The sequence below is a fragment of the Triticum aestivum genome, chromosome 2D (genome assembly GCF_018294505.1).
Source record: "Triticum aestivum cultivar Chinese Spring chromosome 2D, IWGSC CS RefSeq v2.1, whole genome shotgun sequence".
In the NCBI taxonomy this organism is placed as follows: Eukaryota; Viridiplantae; Streptophyta; class Magnoliopsida; order Poales; family Poaceae; genus Triticum; species Triticum aestivum.
In genome coordinates this window covers 574,828,094-574,848,994 of record NC_057799.1, presented here as the reverse complement: position 1 = coordinate 574,848,994, position 20,901 = coordinate 574,828,094, and positions in this window count along the sequence as shown.

The window sequence follows — 20,901 nt, the reverse complement described above, 5'->3', positions numbered from 1 at the left end:
ACAATTCATTCACAGGACAGGTCGTGAGATCAAGGTGCCCTTAGGCCTTAGCTCCATCTCCACGTCCAGAGACCAAGGAGCTTCTCCGATGTGAGGTAGCGGCGAGTACGATAGACCCAGATGGGAAGAAGAGAGGTGCCGCCGCTTGAGAGATGTGGAGCACCTGAGGGAAGGCAAGGAGGGTGCCGCCTCAATCGGAGAGAGGAGGGGTGGGCAGAAGGAGAGACCGATAGAGGACGGGCATAATTTTTTTCAGGTAACACAAGATGCACGCAGAAGGAATGAAAATATTTATATCTATATTCCTATATCTCCTCATGATATAGTGTATGATTAACTTTGAATATCGGTTGTTGGATGGAGCCGATCCAATGGTTGGGGGGGTGGCAAATACGAGTAGTCTTGACCGTTGGATATTCTCTCCACCATATTGAATTCTGCCACATGTTACTAATTCGGAAGATTCCACACTTGTGCTTAGCAAATCTGAAAACGAAGACACTTCTTCTTTGTTCTAAATTCTTCCATACTACAATTCTTCATTCATTCATGATTATTCTATCATTTGCGTTGTACATTATGCAGATAACACATACACTTCTCATTTGTTCTAGACTCTTCCATACTTCAGTTCTCCCAACTTTTTCTTTCCTTCCAAAAGAATTGACATTTATGTTTACTTTACTTTTTTTTGGTTCAAAGCTAATGCAACATCTTCCCAAAGTCCAATTTTCTTTGCGAATGGAGTACCCAACTATTCTTATATGAAAAACCAAAGCGATAAAAACCGAGGCAGACCACGTGTCACCCCCAAAAGCCGGTGGTAATTCAAAACCTTCACGGTTTAGTTTTGTGATGTATGCCATCTTTCTTAACGTTGTCACCCTGTTGTTTTGTGCATTTTTCTCTGTATTTACAAGGACAGACTTCATATGTGTATGTGACTGAAACTGGTCTTATTTTACTTTTACCTCCTCTGCCTAGGCCAAAGTTGTGTGTTGAGTGTTGACATGATCGCCATGTTCACGACAACGGATTCAGGGTGCTCATTAACAAGATCGTCCTCCCCCATGCCGACCAACTCCTATTTGTTTCAGGGTCTTGCTTAATGGCTTCAATCTATACTACTTCGTGTTTGTATTTTGCCACTGTAGTGGAGCTACATGCTCAGAGTGGTGCAGTCTCTGATGTGCTTCATCCGTTTCATAATATAAGAGCGTTTTTGACACTAGAAATCGTGTACGCAAGTTGGCACAACGCTTTCAATCAGTCTCGCTCATCTGGTCTACCCGGTCAAATCAGCGATCATGCCCCCCCCCTTATTCTAGCAGAGGATTAGCTTCATCACATTCATTCCCCTGCTAATCCACCTTCAAGCCTTGTTCCTTCTTCCACTTCATCTATCGTAAAATTCTATATGCCTCAAATATAAGTAGATCGTAAAATTCTATATGCCACAAATAGAAGTAGACAGAAATATTAGTAGTCATTGAGATTGAATCCAGAGGAAATCGCAATCCAATTACAGTGAGAGCAAATTGGGAGTAATTTCTATCTCCTAGCATGGTTTCTGTGGCCTTCAAATGTGGTACTGACTCCTTTGGGTTGGCTGGCTTGAAGATTAGATTTTTAAGTACTCAACATATGTACTCCAAGTGATGTCTGTTAAGTACTTAGGCCAGTGGCTTACATTGAAGAGAAGTGGCTTGGTGGTCCTAATCATGTATGTGCTTCTTCTTTTCTCAAGCATAGCGTGATCTAGGACTAGCGATTGCATTCATGCCTCCAAGGAGCCGACACGATGCGCGCCTCCTGCTGCAATATTTATCTTAAGCCGCATATATGTTCAACAAACACCCTTTTCAAATACATTTGCTTGTCCTAGTATTCGCAGGGCAGAAGCTACTTTTACAGCTCCTAGGATTAGGCAGTATTTTAATTATCCAGCGTAGGAGGATTCTTTTTCTTTGTGCGCCCCATGTTGATTTTTTTTAAATGTTTATTGAGCGCTCAAAATTTTTACTCGGTTTCGGATATGCCAAAGAGAACAAAAATCATTACACGCAACTATTCGGTTATGAGATTGATAAGCTCCTGTTTAGCTACCTCAGGATATGAATACACCATCGAAAACTTATTAATCTCCACTCCTAATGTCTCACTTGAAAGCCTCCCTTCCATGGTTATTTTTGTCTTGGTTCATTTCTTCTGGGTTTTTTGTCTCACCTCCCACCACCACCCCTTCACACTGGTTTTTTCATCCTACAATAAAAACTTTCCTATCCAGCCACGTTACAAACGGGTACAAACCGATAGCACTTTACCAAACAATGAAGTCCAATTTCGTGACAATCAATGCCAAATCCATACTTTCCTAACACATCGATCTCTGCCTTTCCTAACAACCAAATTTCTACTATTATATGGAAATTGGTGAAATCTCTACTATTACTAGCAATGTGCCCGTGCGTTGCAGCGGATCCAAAGTAGAATAATACAATCACAAATTTGAAAGAAAACAGTCTAGTTTTGATATACATATTGAAGGAAATATGCCCTATAGGCAATAATAAAGTTGTTATTTATATTTTCTTACATCATGATAAATGTTTATTATTCATGCTATAATTGTATTAACCGGAAACTTAGTACATGTGTGAATACATAGACAAACAGAGTATCCCTAGTATGCCTCTACTTGACTAGCTCGTTAATCAAAGATGGTTAACTTTCCTGACCATAGAGATGTGTTGTCATTTGATGAACGGGATCACATCATTAGAGAATGATGTGATGGACAAGACCCATCCATTAGCTTAGCATTATGATCGTTTAGTTTATTGCTATTGCTTTCTTCATGACTTATACATATTCCTCTGACTATGAGATTATGCAACTCCCGAATACCGGAGGAACACCTTGTGTGCTATCAAACGTCACAACGTAACTGGGTGATTATAAAGATGCTCTACAAGTGTATCCGATGGTGTTTGTTGAGTTGGCATAGATCAAGATTAGGATTTGTCACTCCGTGCATCGGAGAGGTATCTCTGGGCCCTCTCGGTAATGCACATCACTATAAGCCTTGCAAGCAATGTGACTAATGAGTTAGTTGCGGGATGATGCATTACGGAACGAGTAAAGAGACTTGACGGTAACGAGATTGAACTAGGTATGAGGATACCGACGACCGAATCTCGGGCAAGTAACATACCGATGACAAAGGGAATGGCATATGTTGTTATGTGGTTTGACCGATAAAAATCTTGTAGAATATGTAGGAGCCAATATGAGCATCCAGGTTCCGCTATTGGTTATTGACCGGAGATGTGTCTCGGTCATGCCTACATAGTTCTCGAATCCGTAGGGTCCGCACGATTAACGTTCGATGACGATTTGTATTATGAGTTATGTGATTTGATGACCGAAGTTTGTTTGGAGTCCGGGATGAGATCACAGACATGACGAGGAGTCTCGAAATGGCCGAGAGGTAAAGATTCATATATTGGAAGGTTATATTCGGACCTCGAAATGGTTCCGAGTGATTCAGATATTTTACCGGAGTACCGAGGGGATACCGGAACCCCCGGGGGAAGTATCGGACTATGGTACGTGGGCCGGACTGATGGCTGTAAAGATACAAGACCGAAGATCCTTGGCGTGGAAGGCAAGCTTGGCGTCCTGATATTAAGATTCCTTTCTCTGTAACCGACTTTGTACAACCCTAGTCCCCTCCGGTGTCTATATAAACCGGAGGGCTTAGTCCGTAGAGGCAAGAATCACAATCATAGTCATACAGGCTAGACTTCTAGGGTTTTAGCCATTACGATCTCGAGGTAGATCAACTGTTGTAATACTCATATTCATCAAGACCAGTCAAGCAGGAAGTAGGGTATTACCTCCATAGAGAGGGCCCAAACCTGGGTAAACATCGTATCCCCCGTCTCCTATTACCATCGACCTTAGACGCACAGTTCGGGACCCCCTACCCGAGATCCGCTGGTTTTGACATCGACACCGGTAACTTCATCATCACCGTCACCACGCCATCGTGCTGACGGAACTCTCCCTCATCCTCAAGTGGATCAAGAGCTCGAGGGACGTCATCGTGTTGAACGTGTGCTGAACACGGAGGTGCCGTATGTTCGTTACTTGGATCGCTTGGATCATGAAGAAGTTCGACTACATCGACCGCGTTACTAAATGCTTCCGCTTTTAGTCTACGAGGGTACGTGGACACACTCTCCCCTCTCATCGCTATGCATCTCCTAGTTAGATCTTGCGTGATCGTAGGGATTTTTTTGAATTACTACGTCCCCCAACACATATATCACTAAAAATATCTTATGTTTCACTCAAAATATATTTCTTGGGTTGTTTTGATGAGGTAAGGGAGGAATGTGGTTGGTTTCAAGATACTAAGAGGTATTCTGTAAATTTGAGCTGAAAAGTGGGATATTATTGCAAAAAGGCCACAACTTATATCACACTCGTTAGATGCGGATCTACTGGTCAGAAATGACGGATAGCAGACACACCATCATCACCAACTGAGTCTTTTATAGGAGTAGAGAAATTGGAGCAGAGAAGTGGGATATTGTTGCAAAAGGCCACAACTTACATCACAGTCATTAGATGCAGATCTAATGATCATAAATGGCGGATGGCAGACACACCATCATCACCAACCGAGTCTTTTATAGGAGTAGAGAACTGGAAATTGATGAATGATGGTTCATCATTCAACTCCTCCATAATGGTACGTCGTGGCCTGCCCGCACTTACCAAAACAATTAATAACACTTACCAAATCTCTACTGGAAGTCGTTCGTTTGTTCGACCCCCTCCCACCAAACACCATCAGTATCCATAATGCAGCAGATAGGCGCCCTCATTCCTCTTGCCACCCACCAGTTCCCTTAATGTCAATTTTGGGTATACATTGATGGTGGTGTTAGATCGAATAGCTGCCATTGTGTGATGCCCTTTGGCCAAGCATATCTCCAGCACCATCCTCTACCCCCTGCAAAGTTTTACTACTACGAACACAAACCATGGTTTCAGTATAAGGTTCTCTGAGACCATCACTTCTCTGTTATTTTATTGTAGCAAAAATACTATATTAATGTGTTTGGTAATAGTTGCTATGCCAGGAAGGACAAATATGTCGAAGTTGAGGTGAAAGTTCATGATAGGAACTTGACTAAGATATGGTGTTGTTCAGAATGTTGGCTATAGTAGTTACATTCAAAATTGTTAGCCATGTCCATTTTCAAGTATTGTGGCTCCTCCAAAGTCAAATTATTTATATATGACCTTGATGTTGTAACAAGTCATGCAATGCAATTTGGAAGCCTTGGAATCGTTGTAGACGCGATAACATCCAAAGGTAATGCACTTGCTCTTTCAGAAGCACGGCTAAACTACATTGCACCTTTAAGGCTACATTTTGCTAAACCACAACACAACACAGAAAACATAGGACCACTCATGTTGAAACTGAAATGAAATTCCTCAAGGATTTAATATATAGAAGATACAAAAATCAAGTTTATCAATTCAGATAAACATGCTATTCATATATATATATATATAGTTAGTTAGAAAAGAGATTTGTATATGCATGTTTATTTTATTAAATTGCACCCCTTTGATACTTTGATAGCTCTGTATCAGTGAGTTTAGTTAGGTCCTTGTTTTAGTTTACTTTATACTATTCATATTTGCATATGTACTATTCATGGATTATTCTCGGTTATATTACAATTTGGCAAGTATATTTTGTGTGACAATTTTAAGCACAGGAGGGTCATTCATGGGAATAAGCTAGATTTGTTTCGAGATATATTTCAGGTCGCGGAATGCAAAGGTGGTGTGGAACCAGTAGGACCTCTTGGTGAACTCAAAAAAGAAAAAGGAGCTCTTGTTATTTTGGAGCTAATAAGCTGCTTGATTTCTTCTAAAACAATAGGGTATTTGAAAAATGTTTCCAAGAGAAATAAACATATAATTTTTGCTTCAAAGAAGCAATAATGATTTTTTTTCAACTATCATTTTGTATCCTCGAGTTGCCGCAAGAGAGGGCAAATCTATTCAACTATCATGCAGAACCACCTCTAGCCATCAAGTTAATTAAGGACCTCCAGATCCATTAATTGCTTCTTTGTCCTTATTTTTACGAATATATACTTACTATTGCACAAAATAAAAAGTGGATCAAAGAGGCTTAGGATTCTTTTTTGTGGCTTGGTGAATAATACAAATGCATGGTGATGAAGATGACTTAGATTTTATTTTCTCATCACAGATTTGTTTTGTTCTAATACAGTACTATTTCAGAAAGCACCACAATTTCTGCCTTGCACGAAAAACAAGGTTTTGGGTGAACAGTAATCAATTAAACACCCAAAACTTGTTCGGCAACTTCATTTTTGAGGTTTTTGTTATCCTATATGTCCTTGCTTATGTCATCTCTTTGATGTTTGTCTCTTTCCAAATGAGAAACAAGGGCGTTGTGCATTTTTCCTTTGCCATTAGTGGATTTCACACAACAATAATCTCTACTATTAAAGGGCAGTCCGTATGTTGTCATTAGTGCGTTGATCCACTAGCAGGAGCCGAGTTACCATCACCACCTTAGGTATTGCGGCCTGAATGACGAGTTGCGCAGGTCGGCGCCCTCCTAGGAAGCCATTTGTTCCTTCGCTTCCCTTCCGGATTGATACCCAACACCCATGTTCAATTAAACTCCCTGTTGTTGGCACTTCTAATTGGAATATATTAATTACATGCTCAAGTCAGTGTTTTTTTACTGATCAATTATTCTCAGTGTTCTTTTATTGACCAATTATTCTCAACATTCTTTTATTGATCAATTCTTCTCCCCCTCCTGAAATCCTTCCGCGAGCTTCTATATATGTTGCATCCTTTTACACCCAATTGTTTTAGTTTTATTGGTTTCTACTCTTATTAGTTTCTTAATGATACGTCTCCAACGTATCTATAATTTTTGATTGTTCCATGCTATTATATTATCTGTTTTGGATGTTTAATGGGCTTTATTTTACACTTTTATATTATTTTTGGGACTAATCTACTAACCCAAGGCCCAGTGCAAATTGCTGTTTTTTTGCCTATTTCAGTGTTTCGCAGAAAAGGAATATCAAATAGAATCCAAACGGAATGAAACCTGCGGGAGAGTTATTTTTGGAACAAACGTGATCCAGAGGACTTGGAGTGGATGTCAAGAAATCAACGAGGAGGCCACGAGCAGGGAGGCGCGCCTGCCCCCCCCGGCGCGCCCCCACCCTCGTGGGCCCCTTGTAGCTCCACCGACCTACTTCTTCCTCCTATATATACCTACGTACCCCGAAACCATCAAAGAGCACCACGAAACCCTATTTCCACCGGCGCAACCTTCTGTACCCGTGAGATCCCATCTTGGGGCCTTTTCCGGCGCTCCGCCGGAGGGGGAACCGATCACGGAGGGCTTCTACAACAACACCATGGTGAACCGTTAGAGCATGGTGGTGGTTATGAATACTCTATGTGCTTCACTTATATCTTTTGAGCTAGATAATTTTGCTCTAGTGCTTCACTTATATATTTTTAGAGCATGGTGGTGATTTTATTTTATAGAAATTATTGATCTCTCATGCTTCACTTATATTATTTTAAGAGTCCCTTAGAACTACATGGTAGTTTACTTTGGCTATAAAATTAGTCCTAATATGATAGACATCCAAGATGGATATAATAAAAACTTTCATATGAGTGCATTGAATACTAAGAGAAGTTTGATACTTGATGATTGTTTTGAGATATGAAGATGGTGATATTAGAGTCATGCTAGTTGAGTAGTTGTGAATTTGAGAAATACTTGTTCTAAAGTTTGTGATTCCCGTAGCATGCATGTATGGTGAACCATGATGTGATGAAGTCGGAGCATGATTTATTTATTGATTGTCTTCCTTATGAGTGGCGGTCGAGGACGAGCGATGGTCTTTTCCTGCCAATCTATCCCCCTAGGAGCATGCGCGTAGTACTTCGTTTCGATAACTAATAGATTTTTGCAATAAGTATGTGAGTTCTTTATGACTAATGTTGAGTCCATGGATTATACACATTCTCACCCTTCCACCATTGCTAGCCTCTCTAATACCGTGCACCTTTCGCCGGTATCATACACCCACCATATACCTTCCTCAAAACAGCCACCATACCTACCTATTATGGCATTTCCATAGCCATTCCGAGATATATTGCCATGCAACTTACCACCGTTCCGTTTATTATGACACGCTCCATCATTGTCATATTGCTTTGCATGATCATGTAGTTGACATCGTATTTGTGGCAAAGCCACCTTCATAATTCTTTCATACATGTCACTCTTGATTCATTGCATATCCCGGTATACCGCCGGAGGCATTCACATAGAGTCATATTTTGTTCTAAGTTTTGAGTTGTAAGTAAATAAAAGTGTGATGATCATCATTATTAGAGCATTGTCCCAAAGTAAGGAAAGGATGATGGAGACTATGATTCCCCCACAAGTCGGGATGAGACTCCGGACGAAAAGAAAAAAAAGAAAAGAGAAAAAAGAGGCAAAAAAGGGGGCCCAAATAAAAAAATGAGAGAAAAAGAGAGAAGGGACAATGTTAATATCCTTTTTCCACACTTGTGCTTCAAAGTAGCACTATAAGCTTCATGATAGAGAGTCTCCTATGTTGTCACTATCATATACTAGTGGGAATTTTACATTATAGAACTTGGCTTGTATATTCCAATGATGGGCTTCCTCAAAATGCCCTAGGTCTTCGTGAGCAAGCGAGTTGGATGCACATCCACTTAGTTTCTTTTGTTGAGCTTTCATACATTTATGGCTCTAGTGCATCCGTTGCATGGCAATCCCTACTCACTCACATTGATATCTATTGATGGGCATCTCCATAGCTCATTGATACGCCTAGTTGATGTGAGACTATCTTCTCCTTTTTTCGGTCTTCTCCACAGCCACCATCCTATTCCACATATAGTGCTATGTCCATGGCTCACGCTCATGTATTGCGTGAAGATTGAAAAAGTTTGAGAACATCAAAAGTATGAAACAATTGCTTGGCTTGTCATCGGGGTTGTGCATGATTAAATACTTTGTGTGATGAAGATAGAGCATAGCCAGACTATATGATTTCGTAGGGATAACTTTCTTTGGCCATGTTATTTTGAGAAGACATAATTGCTTAGTTAGTATGCTTGAAGTATTATTATTTTATGTCAATATTAAACTTTTATCTTGAATCTTTTGGATCTGAACATTCATGCCACAATAAAGAAAATTACATTGAGAAATATGCTAGGTAGCATTCCACATAAAAAATTCTGTTTTTATCATTTACCTACTCGTGGACGAGCAGGATTAAGCTTGCGGATGCTTGATACGTCTCCAATGTATCTATAATTTTTTATTGTTCCATGCTATTATATTATCTGTTTTGGATGTTTAATGGGCTTTATTATACACTTTTATATTATTTTTGGGACTAACCTACTAACCCAAGGCCCAGTGCAAATTGCCGTTTTTTGCCTATTTCAGTGTTTCGCAGAAAAGGAATATCAAACGGAATCCAAATGGAATGAAACCTTCGGGAGAGTTATTTTTGGAACAAACGTGATCCAGAGGACTTGGAGTGGACGTCAAGAAATCAACGAGGAGGCCACGAGGCAGGGAGGCGCGCCCCCACCCTCGTGGGCCCCTCGTAGCTCCACCGACCTACTTCTTCCTCATATATATACCTACGTACCCCGAAACCATCAAAGAGCACCACGAAACCCTATTTCCACCGGCACAACCTTCTGTACCTGTGAGATCCCATCTTGGGCCTTTTCCGGCGCTCCGCCGGAGGGGGAATCGATCACGGAGGGCTTCTACATCAACACCATAGCCTCTACGATGATGTGTGAGTAGTTTACCTCAGACCTTCGGGTCCATGGTTATTAGCTAGATGGCTTCTTCTCTCTCTTTGGATCTCAATACAAAGTTCTCCTCGATCTTCTTGGAGATCTATTCGATGTAACTCTTTTTGCAATGTGTTTGTCGAGATCCGATGAATTGTGGGTTTATGATTAAGATTATCTATGAACAATATTTGAATATTCTCTGAATTCTTTTATGTATGATTGGTTATCTTTGCAAGCACTACAAAAAAAACACATCCGTGACATTTTGGGCCGAACGAATTTTTTTCCTGTCATACTTATGACACTTCTATGACGATAATTGTGACAAAACCCAGTATCATCATAGATGTGGTGGGGTCCTACTTCTATGAAAAAAATTCATGACAGAAAATGGGCTTTTCGTCCTGGGCGGGCCGGAGACGCAGCTGCATGACATTATTTGGGCCATCCATGACGGAAAAAACCATGGTAGAAGCGAGGGCGAGGAAAATACCGGGGTGTTCCCGGTTACGGTGGGTGGTCGGGGCCGAGTGATGCGCGTTTCTCTCGTACACGCACGCGCGTGGGTGCGAGGCGTTGGGCTCTAACTGAACCCGAGCGATTGCACTGCAGGCTACACGTTACTGAACCCGAGCGATCGATCGATGGCTGTTAACTGAACCCGATCGAGCGATTCCTTCGTTACTGCTGCTAACTGAAGTCGATCGATGCTGCCTCTCGATGAACAGTGAGCATTGCTGGGGGGGTTTGGATGAACAGTTCCTGGTGGGGATGGATGAACAGGACCCCGTGGTGTTGCCTCTGGATGAACAGGACCCCGATCGATCGAGCCGGTTGGGGCTGGATGAATAGGACCCCGTGGAGGGCTGGATGAACAGTAGACGGTGGAGGGCTGGATGAACAGTAGCCCGTGGAGGGGTGGTTGAACAGGAGCCCGTGGAGAGGGCTGGTTGAACAGTAGCCAATGGAGTAGCGCGCGGTGGAGGCTGGATGAACAGGAGCCCGTGGATGAACAGTCGCAGGTGGAGGCTGGAGGAGGTCGACGATGGATGAACAGTAGCCCGTGGAGGCTGGAGGGGGTTGACGGTGGAGATGAACAATATCCCGTGGAGTCCCGTTTTGCGGTACGCCACACCCCTCCCGATGAACAGGACCCCTGTTTCGACCGTAGCGCTCCAACACAAGTCGGTTTCCTCCGTTTTGCGGTACGCCACACCCCTCCCGATCAACAGGACCCCCGTTTCGACCGTAGGAGGTCCGTTTCCTCCGTTTTACGCTACGTCAGACCCCTCCCGATGAACAGGATCCCGTTTCGACCGTGGCCGGTCGAACACAAGGCCGTTTCCTCCGTTCTGCGGTACGCCAGGCCTCGTTTCCATCGGCTGTTTCGTCCAAGCCCTCCCGATGGACACGACGACGCATCCCGTTCCGACCCAGCCGGTTGGCTCCCCATGAACACGACGACGACGCAGTTTCTCCGTTCCGACCCAGCCATGTACACGAGCCCTAGCCGTACGTACGCGCTAGTAGGCGTTCGAGACCCCGCCCGTATGTACGTACGTGACCGTACTTACTTTCTTGCACCCTGGCCGCTGTACGTACGTGTACATGCTACGTGCGCGCCTCAACTACGACACGTGCGTGCCTCTACATCGACCAGTATGTACGTACACGTTCGCGACCAGAATGACAACGCTACGTATGCTTCGACCAGGTGGGTCCCGACTGTTAGGCACTTCCTTGCGTGCGAAGATGTAGCTGGTGGGTCCCAGCAGTCAGGGGGGCGAATCATTTTTTTTGCCCGGACGCACTTCCTTGCGTGCGAAGATGTAGCTGGTGGGTCCCAGCAGTCAGGGGGAAATGTTTTTTTTCGCAAAATACGGTGGCCCGTCAGGTGGGTCCCCGCTGTCAGGTGAAGGAATAATTATTTTGCGCGCAATAAGGAGGCACTTCCTTGCTGCGGCCGTGGACCCAGCTGTCAGCCTCTCCACGTACAGTACTCTTCCGATGGAAATCGTTCCTTGACCACGTTAACCACGCCGCGCCGAGAGCACCAGGGCGGTGGACGACGGCGAGGCCTAGGAAGGGGACGACGCGGAGCCGGGGAAGACGGGGCAGTGGAAGCCCGCGTGGAGAGGAGTACGAGGGTTCACTGGTTCGGCTGCGGTGTGAGGCTGCCGTCGCCGCAGGGACGGGCCAGCGGTGGGAATAGTAGGGGGCGAGGAGGCCTCCGCGGCAGCACAGCCGGCCACGGGAGGCAGGAGCATGCGGCACGACCGGCGCTGCTTTGGGCGGCTGGAGCAAGAAGACCAGAGGTTGAAGAAGCACTATGGCCGTTGGATGGACATCGTACGATCACTGGAGCTAGAATCGTTCATATTGACTAAGTTGACAAAGCACTCCGTCCCCGTCAACTTAGTAGGCCCACAAGTCGGCCACCCACCAAGGTGGGTCCCAACTAGCAGGGGGAGTATTCTTTTTTTGTGCGTAATAAGGCGGCACTTCCGGTGGGTCCGAGCTGACAGCGGGGGGAACGTTTTTTTTCACGAAATACGGTGGCCCGTCCGGTGGGTCCCAGCAGTCAGGGGGAAACGTTTTTTTCGCCAAATACGATGGCTCGTCCGGTGGGTCCCTGCTGTCAGGTGGAGGAATAATTATTTTCCGCGTAATAAGGAGGCACTTCCTTGCGGCTGTCGTGGACCCAGCTGTCAGCCTCTCCACGTACAGTACTCTTCCGATGGAAGTCGTTCCTTGACCACGTTGACCACGCCGTGCCGAGAGCACTAGGGCGGTGGACGACGGCGAGGCCTAGGAAGGGGACGACGCGGAGCCGGGGAAGACGCGGTAGTGGATGCCCACGCGTAGAGGAGTATGAGGGTTCACTGGTTCGCTGCGGGGTGAGGTTGTCGTCGCCGCAGAATAACAGGGGGTGTGGGTGAGTAGAGGGATGGCCTGGCCAGCGGTGGGAGTAGTAGGGGCGGTGAGGCCTCCGCCGCATCGGAGCCGACCACGGGAGGCAGGAGTACGAGGCACGACCGTCGCTGGTTTGGGCGGCTGGAGCAAGAAGACCAGAGGTTGAAGAAGCACTACGGCCGTTGGATGGACATCGTACGGTAACTGGAGCTAGAATCATGCATATTGACTAAGTTGACAAAGCCCTCCGTCCCCGTCAACTTAGTAGGCCCACAAGTCAGCCTGCCACTATACTGGGTCCCAGCTACCAGGGGGAGTATTCATTTTTTGTGCGTAATAAGGATCACTACAACAAAATTGACATACCGTGACGAAAATCCTCGTGACAATGGTGGACAACGTCACCTAAATGCCTAATGTGTGACGCTCTCATAGGTGGCATCACCAATTACCGTAAGTCTGTGACGATAAACGTCACTGAAATGCCTCAGCCCGTGAGCACACCCGGCTGCCAATTTCTGTGACGCCTTGATATTTTGCATGACAAACTTGCTAGTCACCGAATACTACATATGTGTGACGATTCATTTTTTGTCATGTAGCGTCTAGTAGTGGGACCAGCCATAGCTAGTTCACGGTTATTGAGTGGAAGGATACGTGCGTCGATTTTGGCGGTGGGACCCGATATAATTTTTCAACGGCTATTGGGCGTTGTAATTATTTTGTTCTATGTAATATAAGTAGGTAGTGGCCATGGAAATACTTATAATTATTTTTTTATAAAGGGAAAACCTTGTCTTTTTAGATGGTTATTTAGTTCTTTCTAATATAAATAGGTAGTGGCTCGACAAAAAAATGTAATCAGGCTTCATGAGCTAATGTTGTTTATCTAAAAAATAAAAATGGATATAAGGGAGTGAACTGGTAATAGGAGAAAATATTTTTAACACTGTTACTTTGTTCTTATATCTAGAATAACAAGGTAGTGGGCTATGCCAAAAACTTCAATTGGGCGCTTGTGAGCTAATGTTGTGTCGTTCTATCGCAAAAGTTAAAATGGAAATAGGAGAGTCGATGGGTAATCTTATCTTTTTTTGTTTTCTATAAACATGTAATTGCTGGGCAAAAAAACTTGAATGGAGCGCTCGTGAAGTGATGTTGTTTCGTTCTATCTAAAAAACTAAAATTAAAACAGGAGATTCGATGCAAGAAAGCTTGGTCGAGGAGTTTGAACCGGCGACGACCATAGTCTGCACCAACAGCGTTGCCACTAGGAAAGAGTCTGGCTGCTATATAAATTGTGCTAAAGGACATTTATTTTTATCTTCTTGGACCATACGCCTAGGCCTAGATCGCTTACGCTCGGAGGTTGGGGGCTATGCACATGAGTATATTCAGACTATGAAACAATCATCGTTGAAAACCATCATCCCAAGTTACCTTACACAAGCAGTTAAAATAATCACTCATTTGCATTTTGTTTTTTTCCAGATCACATACTTAAGACCCCTCTGTACAACTTTCAACATATTTATTTACAATTCTCCCCAAAAAGAACACTGAAAATACAATATCATAATGTTCATGTAAAGTTTACTTTTTAATAATCATTTTCTACTTATTTCGAATTAAATGGATTACATAATATTAAGTGGAAATTAAATTCTGAAAATAAACTATCTCCTCGTAAAAAATACATTTTCCTTCCAGTTCTCTATTTTTTTCCCGCATTCACCCAGTGTCCCCACCTGTCAAAGACCCAGCCAAAATTTATCTTCTATTTCGCCCGCGAAGAGGCACCGCTAAAAGCCATCGCCCGACATTTTTTCGTCAGATTTAATCGACTCTCCTATCCCATGACTGCGGCGATCAGGCCGGCAGATTGGGGGTGGCCGCCCGCCCGCCGAGCTCGGATCCACTACACAACCATCCCCGCGAGCACTCCGCTCTATCCGCCCCCTCCCCTGATTGCAGCGACCGGCGACCGCAGATTGGAGGAGGCCGCTCGACCGGCCGAGCTCGGATCCACTGCATCAACCAGCTATAGCGGATTGGAGGAGGCCGCCCCACCCGGCTCTCTTTCCCCACCGATCAGACCGAGCGGCGACGGCTGACGGTAATTTTCTCATCCGCCCTCCTCATCCCGCAAGCTCTAGACATAAGGGATCACCATGGAAGGGATTTGGGGGAGAAAAGCACACATGGTCGTGAGATTTATTTACATCTCTGAATACAACGCAAATCCAGTTTCTCTCTAAGATTTACTCGGTCTTTATTCAGATTTATTTACATCTCTGAATTCAATGACCATGTGGCTTCCCTATTTGTGGTTCTGCTACCCCATAAGCAGTCCTTACCTAGGATCGTCAAAACTGAATGTCTGCACTTGTTCTTGATAGAATATATAACCATATGGAGTTCACAATGTATATTCTTTATATCGAATTCTCAATAAAGACTAAGTCTGCACTTGTTCTTGTTCAATATTGAATAAAGACTGAGTCTAAACTTGTTCCAAACTGAATAAATGCCGAGTCTGCACTTGCTCTTTATACAATATACTATTATTACCACATGGAGTTCACAGTGTATGTTCTTTATTTTGGATTCTCGATATATACTAAGTCTGCACTTGTTCTTGTTCAATACTGAATAAAGACCGAGTCTAAACTTGTTCCAAACTGAATAAATGTCGAGTCTGCACTTGTTCTTGATACAATATATTACCACATGAAGTTCACAGTGTATGTTCTTTATTTTGGATTCTCGATAAATACTAAGTCTGCACTTGTTCTTGTTCAATACTGAATAAAGACTGAGTCTAAACTTGTTCGAAACTGAATAAAGGCCGAGTCTGCACTTGTTCTTGTTTAACTGAATTCTGGATGCTCCATATTTCCAAGTATGTATTTATTTCGATCTGTTCTGCAACCCTCCAAAATATGTACAATGTGGATTCACTGGCTTTAATTTCGCCTTGCTTGTATCATGTGTATGTCACTGTGCACTATAAGGATCGCAAATAATTGACTCAAAGATTGATTCATATATTCTGTCCCTCCACTTTTCGTAATTAATCTAGATGCTGATATCTCTGTTCACTGCATTCCTATTGAACCTGTGCTGACATTGCATAAGTTTGTGTTGATTAACTGCCTTGTTTAACTCACTTGTTCCAAAAAATAGTGCAGCTGCTACCTCAAGAATAACAAGATCTAGAGACAATTGAGTCAGTTGAAGCTACAAACCATCAAGAACAGTCTGCACCAAATCCAACAAACACATCACCTCACCTAACTTCTAAGAATAGCAACTCGCCTGACGCTGATTCAGGGGTACAACGTTCTCAAGACATGATAGGCACATCCAGACAATCAGATAACATGATTACATTACAAGGCCAAGGTATATGCAACATCATCGCTTCACACCATCTATTTTCCACTTGAAATTATAACCTTCTAATTTATCTGCCAGCTTGTAATGTACATGCATTAGCATGCTCCACTGGTCCAACTGATCCACGACCATCAAGGAGAGGTCATCGACGTAGACCAACCATGGGGCATGGGCTTTAGGAGTATGCAAACAGAAATGGAGGGAGGAAGATGCACATTGATTTTACAGCAGGGAAAGTGAGACCTACTGACCCAGTCCAAGTAGCAAAGCTTTCTTCTGAGTGTCGTATTCACATCAGGAGCAAAATGGACGTTGCTACGCACTGGAATGACTTGAGAGAAGCCACTAGTGAAACCTATGGCCCCCGGGTCGATTTTCTATCGTATTAATCTTCCAACACTTAGCTATTTCCATTGCCTTTTATTTTACTTGCATCGTTATTCCTCTTTCTCATAAAAATACCAAAAATATTATCTTATCATATCTATCAGATCTCACTCTCGTAAGTGACCGTGAAGGGATTGACAACCCCTTTATCGCGTTGGTTGCGAGGTTCTTATTTGTTTGTGTAGGTGCGAGGGACTTGAGCGTAGCCTCCTACTGTTGGTTCTCAAAAACTGAGGGAAATACTTACACTACTTTGCTGCATCACCCTTTCCTCTTTAAGGGAAAACCAACGCAGTGCTCAAGAGGTAGCAAGAAGGATATCTGGCGCCGTTGCCGGGGAGTCTACGCAAAAGTCAACATACCAAGTACCCATCACAAACCCTTATCCATCGCATTACATTATTTGCCATTTGCCTCTCGTTTTCCTCTCCTCCACTTCACCCTTGCCGTTTTATTCGCCCTCTCTTTTCCGTTCGCCTCTTTCTCGCTCGTTTCTTGTTTGCTTGTGTGTTGGATTGCTTGCTTGTCACGATGGCTCAAGATAATACTAAATCGTGTGACTTTTCCAATACCAACAACAATGATTTTCTTAGCACTTCGATTGCTCCTCTTACCGATACTGAATCTTGTGAAATTAATGCTGCTTTGTTGAATCTTGTTATGAAAGATCAATTCGCCGGCCTTCGTAGTGAAGATGCCGCCACCCATCTAAATAGCTTCGTTGATTTGTGTGATATGCAAAAGAAGAAAGATGTGGACAATGATATTGTTAAATTGAAACTATTTCTTTTTTCGCTTAGAGATCGTGCTAAAGCTTGGTTTTCGTCTTTGCCTAAAAATAGTATTGATTCTTGGAATAAGTGCAAATATGCTTTTATCTCTAAGTATTTTCCTCCCGCTAAGATCATCTCTCTTAGAAGCGATATTATGAATTTTAAGCAACTTGATCATGAACATGTTGCACAATCTTGGGAGAAGGAAATTAATGATACGTAATTGCCCTACTCATGGTTTGAATTTGTGGATGATTATACAATTTTTTTATGCCGGATTGAATTTTGCTTCTAGAAATTTTTTAGATTCGGCCGCGGGAGGCACTTTTATGGAAATCACTTTAGGAGAAGCTACTAAACTCCTAGATAATATTATGGTTAATTATTCTCAATGGCACACCGAAAGATCCACTAGTAAAAAGGTTCATGCGATAGAAGAAATTAATTTTTTGAGTGGAAAGATGGATGAACTTATGAAATTATTTGGTAATAAGAGTGTTTCTTCTGATCCTAATGATATGCCTTTGTCTACTTTGATTGAGAATAATAATGAATCTATGCATGTGAATTTTGTTGGTAGGAATAATTTTGGTAACAACGCATATAGAGGAAACTTTAATCCTAGGCCGTATCCTAGTAATTTCTCTAATAATTATGATAATTCCTACAACAACTCTTATGATAAGTGCAAGGAAAGAACCGCTAGGATGCGTGCTAAGAAAGATTGCTTTGTGAAAGCGTGTTCTTCTAATTTTTATGAGAATAACAATGAAGATCTAAAAGTTATTGATGTGTCCCCTATTAAATCTTTGTTTTGCAATATGAATCTTGATAATGATGGGGCTGGAGATGAGCCACCTTTACCTATAAGGCGTTCCAAAAATTCAGAGTTTTTAGATCTTGATGCTAAAATTTGTAAAAGTGGGATTGAAGAGGTCAAACTTTAGATATCAATGAACCCACTATTTTGGATTTCAAGGAATTTAATTATGATAATTACTCTTTGATAGATTGTATTTCCTTGTTGCAATCTGTGCTAAATTCTCCGCATGCTTATAGTCAAAATAAAGCTTTTACTAAACATATCGTTGATAATTTAATGCAATCTTATGAAGAAAAACTTGAGTTGGAAGTTTCTATCCCTAGAAAACTTTATGATGAGTGGGAACCTACTATTAAAATTAAAATTAAAGATCATGAATGCTATGCTTTGTGTGATTTGGGTGCTAGTGTTTCCACGATTCCAAAAACTTTATGTGATTTGCTAGGATTCCGCGAATTTGACGATTGCTCTTTAAACTTACACCTTGAGGATTCCACTATCATGAAACCTATGGGAAGAATTAATGATTTTCTTACTGTTGCAAATAGGAATTATGTGCCCGTAGATTTTACTGTTCTTGATATAGATTGCAATCCTTCATGTCCTATTATTCTTCGTAGACCTTTCCTTAGAACGATTGGTGCAATAATTGATATGAAAGAAGGAAATATTAGGTTCCAATTTCCATTAAGGAAAGGCATGGAACACTTCCCTAGAAAGAAAATTAAATTGCCATATGAATCTATTATGAGAGCCACTTATGGATTGCCTACCAAAGATGGCAATACCTAGATCTATCCTTGTTTTTATGCCTAGCTAGGGGCGTTAAACGAAGCGTTTGTTGGGAGGCAACCCAATTTTATTTTTAGTTTTTTGCTTTTTGCTTCTATTTAGGAATAAATCTTTGATCTAGCCTCTGGTTAGATTTCTTTTTATGTTTTAATTAGTGTTTGTGCCAAGTTAAACCTATAGGATCTTCTTGGATGATAGTTATTCGATCTTGCTGAAAATTCCAGAAACTTTCTGTTCGCGAAAACAATTGTTAAAAATTCTCAGAACGTGATATAATATTGATTCCTATTTTGGATGAAGTTTTAGAGTTCCAGAAGTTTGCGTTAGTTACAGATTACTACAGACTGTTCTGTTTTTGACAGATTCTGTTTTTCGTGTGTTGTTTGCTTATTTTGATGAATCTATGGCTAGTAAAATAGTTTATAAACCATAGAGAAGTTGTAATACAGTAGGTTTAACACCAATATAAATAAAGAATGAGTTCAATACAGTACCTTGAAGTGGTGTTTTATTTTCTTTCGCTAACGGAGCTCACGAGATTTTCTGTTAAGTTTTGTGTTGTGAAGTTTTCAAGTTTTGGGTAAAGATTTGATGGAGTATGGAACAACGAGTGGCAAGAGCCTAAGCTTGGGGATGCCCATGGCACCCCAAGGTAATCCAAGGACACTAAAAAGCCAAAGCTTGGGGATGCCCTGTAAGGCATCCCCTCTTCGTCCTCATCCATCGGTAAATTTACTTGGAGCTATATTTTTAATCACCACATGATATGTGTTTTGCTTGGAGCGTCTTGTATGATTTGAGTCTTTATTTGTTAGTTTGCCACAATCATCCTTGCTGTACACACCTTTTTGAGAGAGACACACATGATTCGGAATTTGTTAGAATACTCTATGTGCTTCACTTATATCCTTTGAGTTATATAGTTTTTGCTCTTGTACTTCACTTATATCTTTTAGAGCACGGCGATGGTTATATTTTATAGAAATTATTAAACTCTCATGCTTCACTTATATTATTTTAAGAGTCTTAAACAGCATGGTAATTTGCTTTAATCATGAAATTAATCTTCCATATTGAGTTCATTAAATATCATGAGAAGTTAGATACTTGATAAGTGTTTTGAGATATAAAGGTGGTAATATTTGTAACGCCCGGATAATTAAGCTACAGTAATCCTATACTAATGATGCCACGTCATAATGATTACTGTTATTAAACTCGTGATGTTTCAAACCCGCCCTTTATTCAAAATTCAAAATCAAGTCAAACTCAGAAGTTTTCAAATGTCTAAAATAAAATGTTCATAGTGTGACCAATATTCCATAACTAATTTAGGTGGTGAGGCAACACTTTTGGAAAGTATTTAAATGCCCTTTTGTGAATATAAAAGTGGTTGAAAACAATTATTAAATGCTTTTTAATTATTAAACAAATTTCAAACTATTTTAAATCCCTCCCCAAACTTTTGAGGCAATGCCTAAAGCTGCAATGTGATTTATGGACAAAGTTTCATATTACATAAAAGTCTTTTGCTATCTGAATTAGTTACAAGATAGAAAACTATAAAAGAAAAGGTAAATGAAAAAGAGAAACAGAAAAGAGACCCCCCCCGCCTGGGCCTTAGCCCACCCAACTGCATGGCCCAACCAGGCCGGCCCACCCCCTCCTACTAGCCTTCCCCACCGGTCGCCTTCTCCTCCCCATTGTGCGAGCGACCGAGGCACGCGCCCGAGCTGTCCCCGTCCGACCCCCTCGCCGGCGCCGTCAGAGGGATAAGGCCGAGCCCCCCCTCTCGGCCTCGTCAGCTCCCAGGATCTTTTCCCCCCTCCCACTCGTGTTCGCCCCTCTCCTTGC